The 14,507-nt window shown below is 39.2% G+C and overlaps 2 protein-coding genes across 5 annotated transcripts in view; one reads left to right on the top strand and one right to left on the bottom strand.

Moving 5' to 3' along the window:
- The window catches only part of LOC118175736, a 214,843-nt gene that overhangs the window by 108,570 nt on the left and 91,766 nt on the right, over window positions 1–14,507 (bottom strand). The window lies entirely within an intron of this gene.
- Window positions 1–14,507, top strand: part of CA10 (carbonic anhydrase 10) — a 199,467-nt gene that overhangs the window by 155,415 nt on the left and 29,545 nt on the right. The window lies entirely within an intron of this gene.

The raw sequence follows: 14,507 nt of genomic DNA, 5'->3' as shown, positions 1-14,507 counted from the left end.
CTTTATCCAGTGGGAAATTCATTTTTTGGTTGTCAGCTGTGTTGGTTTTTGTGCCCCATGCATTGCCATATGAGTCATATCTAAAAATGAAACCGTAGTATTAACGGTGCTCCTAGATACCATATATTCACAAACAGCTTACAAAATAATTGAGTGTGCTTTGGTCAGTCCTTTATTTCCCTAGTAAATGCAAATACTAGACTAACCATGAAGTAACACTGAAGATGCTCTATTTTTTATTTAATAAAATGCTAATTTACTGCTCACTGGCATGTAACATTTTACATTGACCACTGTTCTGCCTTCAATTTATGTAAGAAATAAGGTGAAACTTAATTTTACTGATGGTTCCACAGAACTCTGCTGCTCTGCTCAGGAAATCCACCCCACAAGTAAACAATAGCAGAATCAGTACTTCCTGTATCTTTTAAATGCGTATCTGTAATTGTCCCAGAAAAGACTGTAATTTGATGACCTTGATAACTACTTGCAGGACAGCTCATTACTTCTGCCGGATAAGCGTTTTAGCCTTGGAGTACTTTTTGAAGATATATAGCACAGTTTGCAGATTTTCTGATACGCAGAGCAGAATCTTTTCACTCTTTATATGTACGAGCAAGAAGAGACTCGGGGGTTTTGCAGCACCCCATCCTCCATCAGCCGTGCCATGACTGTGAACTGGCGTGCAACTCTGCTCCACAAATAAGGCAATGCTTCACAGTAACTGTCAATTACTGCAAGGATTAGTTTTAATGATACTCTAAGTATCCTATCACCATTCTTTCAGAAGACCAAAATGAATAGTAAAGAACTTATTATGTTAGGAAAGAATAACCAAACTACCATCTGTGCTATCTATCACAGGTTCTGGTGATGAGACAGTTAATGCATGGCAATTTCTTTGGTATTGGGCAACAGCAGTTATTTAAGAGTAGGACATTAACTGCAGAATTGTCAAATAATGTTGTAATTGATGGTAATTATTTGCTTTGATAAGCTGTGTAGATATATTAATATAGCCAGTGGCAGCTTCTTCATGAAATTATTCTTGCCTTACCCAACTGCCTTCCCATTGCCTTGTTTAAATTCTGTGATAAGTGGACTTGTAATGTATTGCTCCCTTAAGAGCTGAAAGTTAGGATATAGTGTTGTAGTAAATAAGGTCTTGGCTTTGCTAAAGAGATCTGCAGAAGAAGGCTATCCAAATGAAAACAGTTTGACTGAAGAAAGCAAAAAATGGGTTGAAACATACCAGGCACTTGATATGACGTATCAATATGGTTTCAGATATTTCTAAAGTAGTAGACAAGACAGAAATTCATCACTCATAGACTATAACAAAAGTAAACATGTAGAGCACTTATTTTATTTGCTATACTTAATGTTAATACTTAACTAGGCTCTTCTGGCTTCAAATGTTTTGAAGTACAATAATAAATGCAGCTGGCACTGGACTGAGAGACTTTTACTTTCTTTTCTGAAGCCTAGACACAACAGTTTATGACCTTTTAATTCTCCTTCAGCTCTTTTTCCTGTAGCCAGGGTAACACTAATTTAAACAACATCCACATGGCCACAGGAAATTTTGATTCCTGAAACAACCAGATATGAAACAGCTATATTTGAGACACTGCCCTATTGTGCTTGAAACATCACTAACTGATTTAAGAACATTCACATCAAAATACCAGAAGAGGCAGTGAGACTTCGAAATGGAGATACGTGATGGTTTCTTAGATGAGAGCAGGGTGGCAAAGCAGCTGCTCGGCTGGGACAACTACAGAAGCTGCTGACCCGGCTGCCCACCCGTTTGAGGGATGCCTGACCGCCTGTGGACAGCCGCTGGAGTTCACAGCACAGTCCTCGGTGAAACCACTGAGCTTGAACCTTAGACGATGCAGAGCTAAGTTGTCGCACTTGCCAGCTGGAGCCCTAGTTTAAATGCCCTGAATCTTCTCCAGGCAGCGCCCAGCCCATTTACTGGCTGAGCAGAAAAGTCAGCCTCCTAACTTGGTTTGCCAACATCAGCAGTGAGACAGCATGATTAGCTTCCACTACTCTCAGTGCTCCCTCAGGAGTTTCTAGACCAGGATCATTGCCTTCCTATTACTTCTGACTTATTGCAGGAATACATTCTGTTATTATTAAAATTTGGTCTTATTTGCTTACAGAGACCTCAAGTTTTTATTAATAAAAGCATAAAATCCAGCTAAGTGGAAACCATTGTAAGTCAGTAAGCCACGCGCAGTTGGATCCACAGCATATGCAGGTTTCATCTAGTTATCTGAATTCCTCCTGCAGTGAATGGAAAGAGATTGGCATCTTCAGAGGATGATCATTCCTGACAGCCAGAGACATATCTCTTAGGACAGGACAAATCACCCTGTGGAAATGCATCTCCCCTGACAACGGAGCAGAGACAAGCAGCTGGCCAAGTAGCTTAGACTAGATGCCTCCTTTTCAGATGCTGAGATGAATTCTGTCCTTCAAGGATGTGCTTTTCAAAGGTTCAGATAGCTGTTGTGGGCAGCCAGACAGGTAAGCTTCAGTAAGGTCAAGTATTAATTACTAATTTGAATCTGCATCTACACAGTTAAGTTTTATTAATAAAACACATACTGTTTCCAAAGTACAGGCACAGAGTCAAATCAATCATGCTGACTAGCATGGGTGCAAATTTTCAGTGAAGGATGGCAGCTGACAACGTTCTTTGGATATACATTCATCCATACAAGTGCTGTCTGTATAAATAAGTGATTTTCAATAAGCTCCCAGCACTGGGAGCTGTAATGTTTACAGCTCTCAGTAACTGTAATAAGAAAACTATAGACAAGTTACCTGACTTTATGGTTACAGAGTACATGACGGTATAAGGTAACATGTTTCAGGTCAGCTGCTGCTAATTATTATCACTTCTGTGGTGGGTGATACTGTCAGAAGAGATGGGATAAAGAAAACTAACTGCATAATTGCCTTAGTTTAATTTGTGCAGGTAACCACAGCAATGAAGAATTGCTACCATGAGCTTTCGCAGGTGAAGGCAAGCAGAGAAAAATCATTGCAGAATTACACTGGTTGGTTGCTAATTGCACACTAACACCAACGACACTGCTCTGTTGCTGCTGCTCTTATTTGTGTTGGACAAGATCACTATGGAGTTTACTGCAACCTCTAGTTTGCCATGGAAACAATGCCCAGGGATGAAGTTACTCAAGCAGTGTGATGCACTCGAGTAGATCACAATCAGCTCGTTCCTCCTCCTCTCTCCTCCCATCCATTTCTGTCCCCTCATTTTCACTGATGCTGAATTCTCCAGTGCACGTTAAAGTCAGTGTATTGGAGAGAGAAAAGGGACCCTGGGCAGCAGATGGGCGAAAGAGCAGTGCCTCTGCAGCAGCACTGGCAAACTGCTAGACTGGCTCAAACACAGCAAGTGAAATCCAAATGGGAGAAGGCAGAAGCTGTCAGACAGCCTCAGCACATCTTGAACTAGGTGCAGTGTGTTTACACATCTGGAAATTCAACCTCAGATCCATGCTAAGCAAGAGGTTTGTTCTTAGAACTCTATTTTTTTTGCCTAATGAAGATGTTCCACAAGTGCACAGGCACTCAGAGCAAGCTAGAGAGCACTGGAGCAGTACCATGGAATGAGAAACAATCTAGAAATAGCAATTTGCTTCAAGAAGTAGCATCTGAGTGATACTGAGAGACTTGTAATTTCCAGGCTTTAACATCTAACAAGGTGTTAAAGGCTGTCAGGAGAGATCTCTACAATAATCTGGTTACCTTTTAGCCTATAATTATAACTTTAATAGACAGAATAACTGAACTAGTGCTTAAATAGCTTGAGTATAAGGGCTTTAAAATTGTGTATCAGATTATTGACAATATGTTTAACACTGCTAACATGGAAAGAATGAAAGGCTTTGGAATATTTAAATAAATTGAGCATTTGCTTGTCCCTCAGATACATAATTGAGAGCATTCAATTCTCTACTCCTTGCATAAGCATCCTACTGTATTATAACAATTAAAAGAAAATCTTGGCTCAAGCAAAGTCCCCAGCTAGGACACGAATCAATCTCGTCTGCTGCCTAATAACTCTGTGCAAAACTGCTTCTAATCCTTCTGAGTCTGTATCATTTAACAAAAGACCCTTCTTTCAGACAGAAGCAGCAGAAAATATGGCAGAATAGTGCTGCTGTTCAAGCTCTGTCTACATTGTTCAAGTAAAAGTTAAATAGACCAGGTAACTGAACCTCCAAAAGGCTCATGTTAAAAATGGGCCCCTCTAACATTACTATGTGGCAAAATCTTACAAATCAACACCATTTTGTTTCCTAAGCAAAAAAAAATATATATATATAAAAAATAAACGAACATGCTGCAGGAGAGCTCCAATCATTTTATGGTAATGCACTGTAGTTAGTAGATTTTAAAAAGAAAGTTAAGGAGCTTAATTATTTGGGGTTATGCACTTTTCACATATTCAATAGCTAGAAACTCTCAAACGAGGTCGTAGTCCAGAATATATTAAAAATATATATATATATACTCCTCTATGCACCAAGTTACCTTTTGAAAACCCACTGACACATTATAAACACACAGTGATAAGAAATAAAATGAGAGCCAGAACACTAACTAGATAAGTGAACGCTATGCACACCATTTGAAACAGAGATTTACTTCTGCTACTGCTAAAAACCCCTAAGAAAACCAAGTAAAATGTAAGAAAACAGGAGTGGGAGAAGGAACATGGAAATTCTGGAATACCAGTCTTCTCCTGCTACTTTGATTTCTATTTGAAATCAGGCAAACTTTCCCTGAGTAGGGAACTTCTAATGATACTAAAGGATTATTTATCAGAGAGATCAGTGTTGCAAATCTAGCTTCTGATATTTTTAGAAGCAGGACTGACAGATTAACAGCCTATGAGAAGCATCAGGCCAGCTGGAATAATTTAATCCAGCCTGCTGCAGAATTAGAATGGTCTCAATTGTTAAATCAGCAGCAGTGATTTTGTCACTGAGACCTTCGATACACCTTTGATTTGCCTGTGTGGTTCCAAATAGTCTCCCCCAGATTGCCTCTGTTGGTATTGCTTACAGCAAACAGAAAAACATTACTGAAATAGACAGGATGTATCCATATATGAACTATGACTTCAGTTATGTAGGCAAAACACAACGGGTCACGGCTGATTAGTATGTCAGAGGAAACTGTCAGCAAACCACCCAGGTCTCCTTTCATTTGGTAAAGCCCTCATCTTCTTCCAAAGCTTGTCACCTAGAAGGTAAATGTTCAGCTGTGACTCCCATGTGAAATTTGGCTCCAATGTGAAATTTGGCTCACGTGATGACTTATGTGCCCATTCTGCACAAAAGCATGTTTCTCCACACAGTTCCCTACCCAACGTTTAGACTCCTCACCCAGGCCTGCTGAGGCTGGATGTCAAAGCAGCGCTGGCCGCAAGCCCTCCCCTGCTACGCCCCGTGCCGTGCCGCGGGCACTCCTGCCAACAACCTGCAGAAGAAGTCTGAAATTCAGATCTGTCAGTTGCCACAGGCCATCTGCGTTACATTTTGGAAATTGTCTATGAAATGATACAGGTCATTTTTAAGTATTTCAGCCAGCAGACAAGTTTACTGTACTCCCGTGCTGATTAATGTTGAAAAATAAGCCTCTGAGGAAAGTACCAGATAAGGGAACACATGTCTAATGGAAGGGTGGTTTAGTAAAATCTCTATAACCTTCAGATTAATGTTCAGCTTCAGAGGAGAAAGTCAATAGGATAATGAATTAAATTGCTAGAGGAATAGAATATAAATCAGGAAGAGGTGGTGGTATTGTCATTAGTACCGGATAAGGAGGCTATTCACGTGAGTAATTCAAAATCAGTGGGAGACGAATGCGTGTATTAGGTGCAAGAGTGCACCTCTGCCCACCCTAAAGATTATAGGTGGATTCCACCACAAGTTTTATAATATATTCATGCATATAAAAAGCAGAGTTACAGTCCAAAAGACATGCTTGTTCATTAACGCATGAATATTGTGTTTTTCTAAACCCAAATCAATTTCATATTTTCAGTTGGGGGTGTTGCTGTTCAATACAAGAGAAAGAAGGATTGAATGCTATCACAGCCCAAGGGTTATTCACACCTGGCTGTGGTCTGCCAGTTTCTGAGCTCTCAGTTGTCCCGTGGAAATTCCTTTGCACTCTCAGTTGGCTCTATAAGTAAATTAGGCATTTTAAAAGGGAAGTGATTTGGTAGGGCAGTGCCCAGGCTGCCTCCCCTCTAACACTACATGTTCACACACACACCTCTTGACAGCCTTAAATCCTGGCGGATCCAGAAGTGTGGTCCTTGGGGTTGGGAAATCACAGTCCAAGGAAGAGACCAGCGAGATAATCTAGGCAGCAAGGCTTGCAGGGAGGCATACTGGAAACCTATGCTATTTTATACAGTGAAACTCATCAAAATTATTTTTAAATGTTCCCAGAATACTTCCCAGCGAAACATAAGGTGGTAAAGCAAGTTGCTAAGCAAAAGCAAAGGAGCTGTTGATGTTTACAGCACCTGAAACCAGGAATAGCACAGTAGGTGACACCAGTACAGTATGAATGGAGAAGGAAGATAAAAGGCAATGCTCTAATTCGCTGTACGGTACGGATCCTGCCAGGTATAGATCATACTGCTCCAGAACCACCACATGAAACAATACACAATTATCAAGTGAAGGATACAAAGGTTTGGGCGCATACCAATTGAACAAGTAACTTACCCCCCAGTGGTTACGCGGGGCAAGAGAAAGGGGCATCTAAGCTACAAAATACCTGCAGGGTTCACGAGACACAAAGAATTTCCCAGAAAAATCTAGCACTGCAAATCACAATGGCAGGTTTATTTCCCAGATTTCTCATATTATTTTCTTCTGACTCCTGTCTATTTTTCTTTCTTAAACAATTCAAGCATCTTTCTTAAACAATTCAAGCATCTGAGTTACATACATTTAATGGTTATTTTGCTGACGGATAATAAACAGGTCTGCAGATTAAAACGCAAACTAATTGCTGTACCAAATTCCATTTACTTGATTTCATGTTCCATTAGATTTCGGTGCTATTTTTCTGTGGCAGGTTTTCATTTATATACACTTACATGAATTATAGAACAAATTGTGGAGAGAGGAGATGACAGAGATTCCTTGAAATCAAAAGCTGAAAATGGGTGAAAAGCCAGGCAGTAACTGAACTGTCTGAACATCCATGCCTACGTGGCAGTAATAACAATTTTAAAGCAGCAGTCAGAATAATGTGTTGACATCCAGATATTTTGTAAGCAGCAAATGGACAATATTTAAAATGGAACATGCAGTCAGTGTTTCATATCAAGGAAGCTTCTCCTTTTGAACTTACTCTATTGGAATCCACAAGAAAGCAGAATTTCCAGGAATATGGAACAGAATTTTTTATGGCGTATTTTACAATGAAATACAGTGTGCTTCCTACGCCGGCTGCTTGCTAAAAATGCATCTTAATCCTTGGTGACCTTCAAAAAGAGTTTCATCGTTAACACTTTTGAAGTAGAACCACTGAATTTTAACTGATGCTCCTTCCTGTACTACTTTTGGCTATAGAGAGCCATGTTCAAAGGTAATATATGCTCATAAAATAACAAATCCCAATATTCCGTAGCCAGAAGTAGTTACAGAAACAAGTGGAGGTCCAGCAACTATAAATTGCTGACCATCAAGAGAAAAATAAATAAAGAGAATAAAAAAGTGCAGCAAGTAATGCTGTTTCCTCAGAATGGCTGCATTGCTGGCACTGCCTGTACCCTGCAGTCAGTCTTACACTTCGGGCTGTGGTAGTCATGCTGCCATTTTTAAAGGAAAATTAGATTCTAGAAATAGCCTGTTTTATCCTTCCCTGGGGAAAAAAAATAATTACACCAAATCAAATTATATATGCTCAAACTTTATATCGGCAATAAAGAATTTTACTTCATGTGCAATCAGCCTCTGATATCATAAATACCATTAATGCTATTTTTCACCTTCCCAAAACTTGATTAGCGGTGGAAATACAAATGAGTTTTTTGACCGATTTTTTTTTTTTTTTTTTTTTTGCAAGGGGAAGAATTTACGGTTTATATCATACATCCAAGTCTGAAAGCACAGACGAAAGTGGAAAAGTTTAATGCTTCTCTTTGAAACGAATTGTAATAGCCCGTTTCTCTTGGTGTATAAACCACAGCAGCGCAGTTATTGCGCAAACAGGGAATCGGGATTGGGCCTGGCTGCAGCTATGGCTCTTTGTAGGATACAAGCTCAGGAAAAGATATGGGGGGAAAATTACGTATTTATTTCTTTTAGCAGGAAGACTAATGATAACATATAATTGAAAGGAACAGTCATTTAATTTTATAATCCCAAACAAACATTAGATGCCATCTGGAGTTTGAATGCTTTAGAACAAGTGTTTAACCACTTATAAAATTTGGGACTAAATTTCAGGTACTCAGACAGGATTTTGAACTTTAGGTTTGTACTTTTACATTTTATCACATTACTGTGGTATTTGGGGCCAGGAATGCAGGTGAAAAAATACAGTTCATTATCACATCAAATAAACGAAGCTCCTTCTCACGTTTATGTAAGTGTGTCATCATTTTGATTATTTAGACTTTGTCCCAAACAAATTGCATCAAGTCTTTCTGGAATAATGGAATAGCTTAACATTTCAGACAACCAACAATACAGAGATCACCCGATTTCCCTAAATTAACTGATTTATAGAAGGCATGTGACTATGCGTTGTTAGACGCACATGTATTTGAAAATTTCATATATGATATTTAAGGGAGTTATTCTTAAAGCAATGAATTGATAGCTGCTGAGGCTAAGGTACCAGCTGCTACACAGTATTAAAATCCTCTTCTACTCATGTGCGATAGGACTTCTCTCAAGTCAGTTTTGGCAAGAACCAGAAATGTTTCTGCAAATGTTTGCTGTTCCATCACCGAACTCTGAAAGCACCCAAGCCCCAAATTCCCTGTATTTCCAAGTGTTATTCTTCCTGGATTCTGTGTAGGATATTCTAAGCTTGATACAAGGAGCTCCATTTCTGAAATCCGGTATTTTTTGCTTCTGTATATTGCTTTTTGAGATTTTGTGATACAGGCTCCACAGACACTCTCTGCTATTTACTGAAATTTAAGAAACTTATGTGCAGATTTTTAGAGTTGCATTTTTTTCTTTTTTTCATTATCTACACATAGGCAGGCGTTCCTTGCCAGAAAACTTTTCTTCTTTGGAAACTACTTTTCTGAATCTGATGGATTCATTCTATTCACCCATTAGGAGAACTGTTAGACCGGTCAAGCAAATTGAAGGCTCTATGAAAATGTCAGTTTGTATTAATGTAGCACCACAACAAAATATCTGCTGCATGGAATAATAAAAGTGGAATCACTTAGACACTGAGTGAAACAGATCCCTTTAGTAATAAGCATTATTTTTTTTGCTCATGTTTACTTTTCAGTTACCAACTGTTCTCTTTTTTGGGTGGGAGGGAGAAGTGGAAGAGTGTGTCAATGTACTGAGAGCACAGTCTGTCACAGACTATAATCTAAATCCCTTTGGTGCCTGAATTTTAAAATCCAGCATCATAAAGCAATAAGGTGGAGTTTTTCTGCTTAGAGTAGCAGCTGTAGGATTTGCTCTTTTAAACCACTGGGACATTAAAACATTCAGCCCTCTAAACCTCCAGTGTCACTTACAAAGTATGCATTTTGCCTTATTCCAAATTATTATAATTTGCTTGGGGTGACTTTACTTGCTATGGGGTGATTCTTCTTTAATTAAAGAGCGATTTACCTCTGCAGCCAAAGAAACTGTGTTCATTCTGCAGTGGGTTTTATGTTACTTGGAAATGATTTTTCCATTACACTTCTTGTAAATTTTAACTTTTTCCCCAAATGCATTTAATGTAATGTTCCAGAGAAGGAGGAATCAAACTAATTCCTTATGCAAAAGTTCTTGCAGCAATGTTCCTGGACAACTGCAAAAGAAAATAAAAAGCTAGAGTATGTGAATTTTTATCATCTTTGCAATTTACCAAAAGAATAAAAAACGGGGAACAATTAATGCAATCATTTCCCTAGACAAAACTCTAATGAAGAAAATGCAGTTTTGCCTTGGGTAAGTCTGTATGATTTGTTAATAACCATTGCCCTCACTGCAAAAAAAAAAACAAAAAATTTTAGCCCATTCTCTCTTACCTGATACTGTCTGTGGGCTGGAGGATGAATGCTGGCAATCAGACCACTAACAGAAGAATCCAAAGTCAAGTAACAAATGACACAAAACACTTTCAAGATACTGATCCATCACCACCAAACCCAGTGAAATTTCTCAAACACTTGCACTTTTGGTGCTGGACACTCACACAGCCACACGTATCTTGACTGCACTGAGTTGTTTCATACCTCAGAGCAGTTGAATGCAGCTGCTCTTAAGGGTCAGAGAGAGCAAGAACGGCCTTTACAGCCTGCTGAGGGGGGATTCACTTTGGAAGCTGTCTTCAGTGATTTTGAGGTTACTCTGTACAAATGGAAGAGCTTCAGACAACAGTTGTGACCCCAGTTCTGGACACTTTAAGCTTGTTGGCCAGGCCTTCTTGCTGCAGGCAGGAATTCCTGGCTCACACCCACGTCCAAATCAGGCAAGGAGGGAGCAAAGACAGCGTGAGAGGTATTCCACATCCCACCCAGGTGCTCTGCTCACTCCATGGGACCTGAACGGGGCAGGGAACACAGCCTCCAGGGACTGAATGAGCCCAGGAGTCTATCTCCAGGGAGGGGCCTGAAGTCTCCTGCCTCCCTGGTCATTATTATTATTTTTTTAATATACAGTAGCAGCTATGAAGCCTTACCATTAACTCTTTAACCTTCAGTTTATTTCTGTAGCTTCAGCTCCTCCTTTGTTATGTCTGTGTCCCTTACCTTATGTTTAATGGTTTCTTAAGAGGTGTTTTAGTGCCTCGGTAAAAAGCCAACTAAATCACGTCCATTCTAGCTGACTTTTTATTACATGTTCAGGGAACGCTGTGGGGTTGCAGAGTTACAGTTCTCATTTAGCATACTGGCTTGACCTTCCACCATCACTGCAGACCTCTCCTTAATTAAAAGCACACAGGCATACACCGCCTCCTGGAAAGTCAAAATATCTTAACTTTGAGGTATTGTATTTTAACCACCTATTTTATTGATGCTTTCAGTAAAGACTGAGAAGGAAATTGTTCAAAAACACTTTTCTTTGGACAAAATTGTGATAGAGAATGGATTCGGATATTTTACAGACAATAAAGGGAAGTAAACTTAAGTTGTGGTTATTGTTTTACAGGCATGTCCTTCTAAAGTTATTACTATTACACCAGTTTCTCAAGCATACCTGTCTTTAAACTAGCATCCAATAGCGGGCACAATAGCATCAGTGTTAACTCTACAGAGAATTAGAGTTGAAACTTTTCTTAAAAAGTTTTCCATTTTCTTTTCCATTTATCTTTTAACATCTTACCTTTACCGGTTTGCACTCATCTCTGGATAAACTGCTAGACATTATTTCACACATCTGCCAAGATTTGCTGGATTAAAACTCCACATAAATTAACAGAATAAGAAAGTTACTTTACAGGAGGTTTTCTCCCCTCCTCTCCCTTTTTTTTTCCTTCACTCTAACTGCCATGAACACATTTTCTAACTTACAATTTGCCACAGGCACACGAGAAAAGCACCACACACAAGTTATTACTCTGGAAGTTCTATCAAAGGCAAATAGAGTTCATAGAGTTCTGGATTTTAGCTAGAAAGGGCAAGTCCATTACTGTCCATCTCTTTCCATCATCTCATTTTTATTTACTCTTCCTTATCAACATACGAACATGCCACTGCCATCTAGTCCCAGGAAATGCTGCTAATAACAGATTCAGTAACACAGTCAATCTGCTTAATCTTCAGAACAGGATTGATCAGAAGCAGCTGCAATATTTTCTCAAATACATAATTCCTATGGATAAAAGCCAGGGGGATTTATTATTTTGAAGGCATATTCAATGTGAACATTATACACTGGGTATATCTTGTTACATTATTTTTTGCTCTTTTCACCTTTAGTAACTGCTTTCCTAGTTCCTTGGGTCCTCTGACAATCTGATCACAAAGCGATCAAGGACTTAGCTAGCAGTCCTAGCCACGATCTCCAACCCAGCCAGATAACTTGAAGTCTAGGACCAAAGCAAAGCAGGTGGACATTGCCTTCAGAGGCCCATTATTTTTCACATCCATTCAGGACTTAATCTAACAGCATGCATGGCTGCGAGAGTTCAGCCACCCAGCTCTCATTACCTGATGCTTTTCTCCTTCATACCATACAAGTTTGAAACACCCCAGTGCGGTTGTGTAGAATGAAGTTTTTCCTCCTGCCCCAATCCACCAAACTACCGTTGCACCACTTTTTCATTGTGCTATAATTCATTACATCAAGCAGCAGAGGATCCTGGCTTTCAAATTTGGTTCTAGATTCTCCAGAAGTAAGAAACAAACCCTTATCGCTTTTATCTTTTTGAGATAAAAAAAATATGGTAATATGCACACATGATGAATTGATGCACCCATCTGAAATAAGGAATTGCGATGCAGAGAAGGATAAAAGGCGTCTTAGAACTAAGTGTACTCAAGCTGTCAAGTGGTTTGATGTTAACGTTCATTTCTTGCTCTCTTCACATAAAAAACACAGAAAGGTCAATAAAATATCAGAAAAATATGCTACTAATAAAAGCATAATTAAAAATACATAAAGTATTTGCAGAGCAACCCATCATGGGTGAAACTTAAAACCCTCTATATTACACTTTCCTTTATCAGGACATGCCTATGCTTCAAACACAGAAATAAATACCCAAAGAGATGGTCAGAGCTCTGCTTCTGCACCTTGTGAAGTCACTTTGTGGCTTTGAGGTTTGTGGATTGTTTCTAAAGAGTATCATGACATTGATCTACAGAGCCAGTTTTACCTGAAAACCAAATTACTGCACCAACATTGTTCCAGTTAGATCAGGTTTTGGCACATTTTACCTTTAGAGCAGTGGCTGCTGTGAGTTGCTTCCAGGGAGGTGGCTAACGGGCAAGCTAGGGAGAAAGCTGCTGCTGGGGTTTTGAACAGTGCAATTCATCCCTGCCCCTGTGCCTTCCTGCTTCCCTAACTGCTCTGCTTTAAAGCAGAGTTCTCTGCAGAAATCTCAAAGCTCCCATGTTGTACGTGCCCAGATCATCCCTTTGACAATCTGCCTGTACCTACAGACAAACCCTTATGCACACTTCCAGCCCTGCTGAGGGGAGGGACACCAAAGGAAAACCAAGAAATTAGTGTAAAATAAGCTAGGGTGGTGCCCAGGCTCTTGGCTGAATCACTAGACAAGCCTGCAGGAAATCAGGGAGGCTTCCCATAGCCTCTGTTTGTGTTTCAGCAAAAGTTCTTTGAAATTGAGTTCCCTCCACAAGGTACTTTGCTTTTGACACATAAGCATTTTCCAGCAAAAACACTGTTTCAGCAAAAAAAATATTTAAAAAAATCCCAACTAGTTCTGCTTCTGATTACTCCAAGGCCTTATTCTGTGCGAAGCCCAAGGGTGCGTTCAGTTAAGAGGATTTTCACTGTTTGATTTGTAGCTTAGAGCCTCCCTATCTCCTATTCCTAAGTCACAAAAGGCACAATAGAGGAACTGTTCTCCATCCTAACTGGCAGAGCTATTCCCTGGGGCAGCTAATTAAAAAAAAAAATTAAAAATCACCCTTATTCTCCCAGATTCTAATGAATGTCTGTTTCATTCTCATAGGATTTTCTTCTAAAAAAAAAAAAAAAAAAAAAAAAAAAAAAGGAGTAAAATTCAGTATCCTTTTTCCTATTTGAAAATACATAGCTACATTTTAGATACATTCAGTGCTGGAGACAAATACCTCAAAGAAAGTTGGAAACCTTCTGTTAGAATTTTGAGTTTCCAGGCAACATTTCCGGGGTCTGTTCCCATAAATCTTCCTATACGTTATCAGCCCCATTAAAAAAAGTGGAACTGTGGGCATTCTGATAAATGCAAAGTACAGTAGGGCATGTTCACGATGCAATTGTAGCTTTTGGGAGCATGACGAAGTTGGACACAATTCCAGGAAAGCAGGATGGAAAACAGGATTTAAAATTGTCATATCCATGATTTAGACCCATATAAATCTAAAATGTTTTGGCTCCACTATGATCTTATACATGAACTTCATATTTGCTTTATCTTACTACAAACACATAATGTATTACCAAATAATTTCTCACAGTACGTTGGGCACAACACTGAACCCATTTTTCCAATCTTACAACCTAAAATGTTAAGTTTTCTAAGATAAAATGAAAACACTGAAAAGAAAATGAAGAGGACCGTGCTATTTATTACTT

Source organism: Oxyura jamaicensis, chromosome 18 (assembly GCF_011077185.1).
Source record: "Oxyura jamaicensis isolate SHBP4307 breed ruddy duck chromosome 18, BPBGC_Ojam_1.0, whole genome shotgun sequence".
Classification (NCBI taxonomy): domain Eukaryota; kingdom Metazoa; phylum Chordata; class Aves; order Anseriformes; family Anatidae; genus Oxyura; species Oxyura jamaicensis.
Note: the sequence above shows the minus strand (reverse complement) of the source record. Positions and strands in the feature narration are given on the sequence as shown.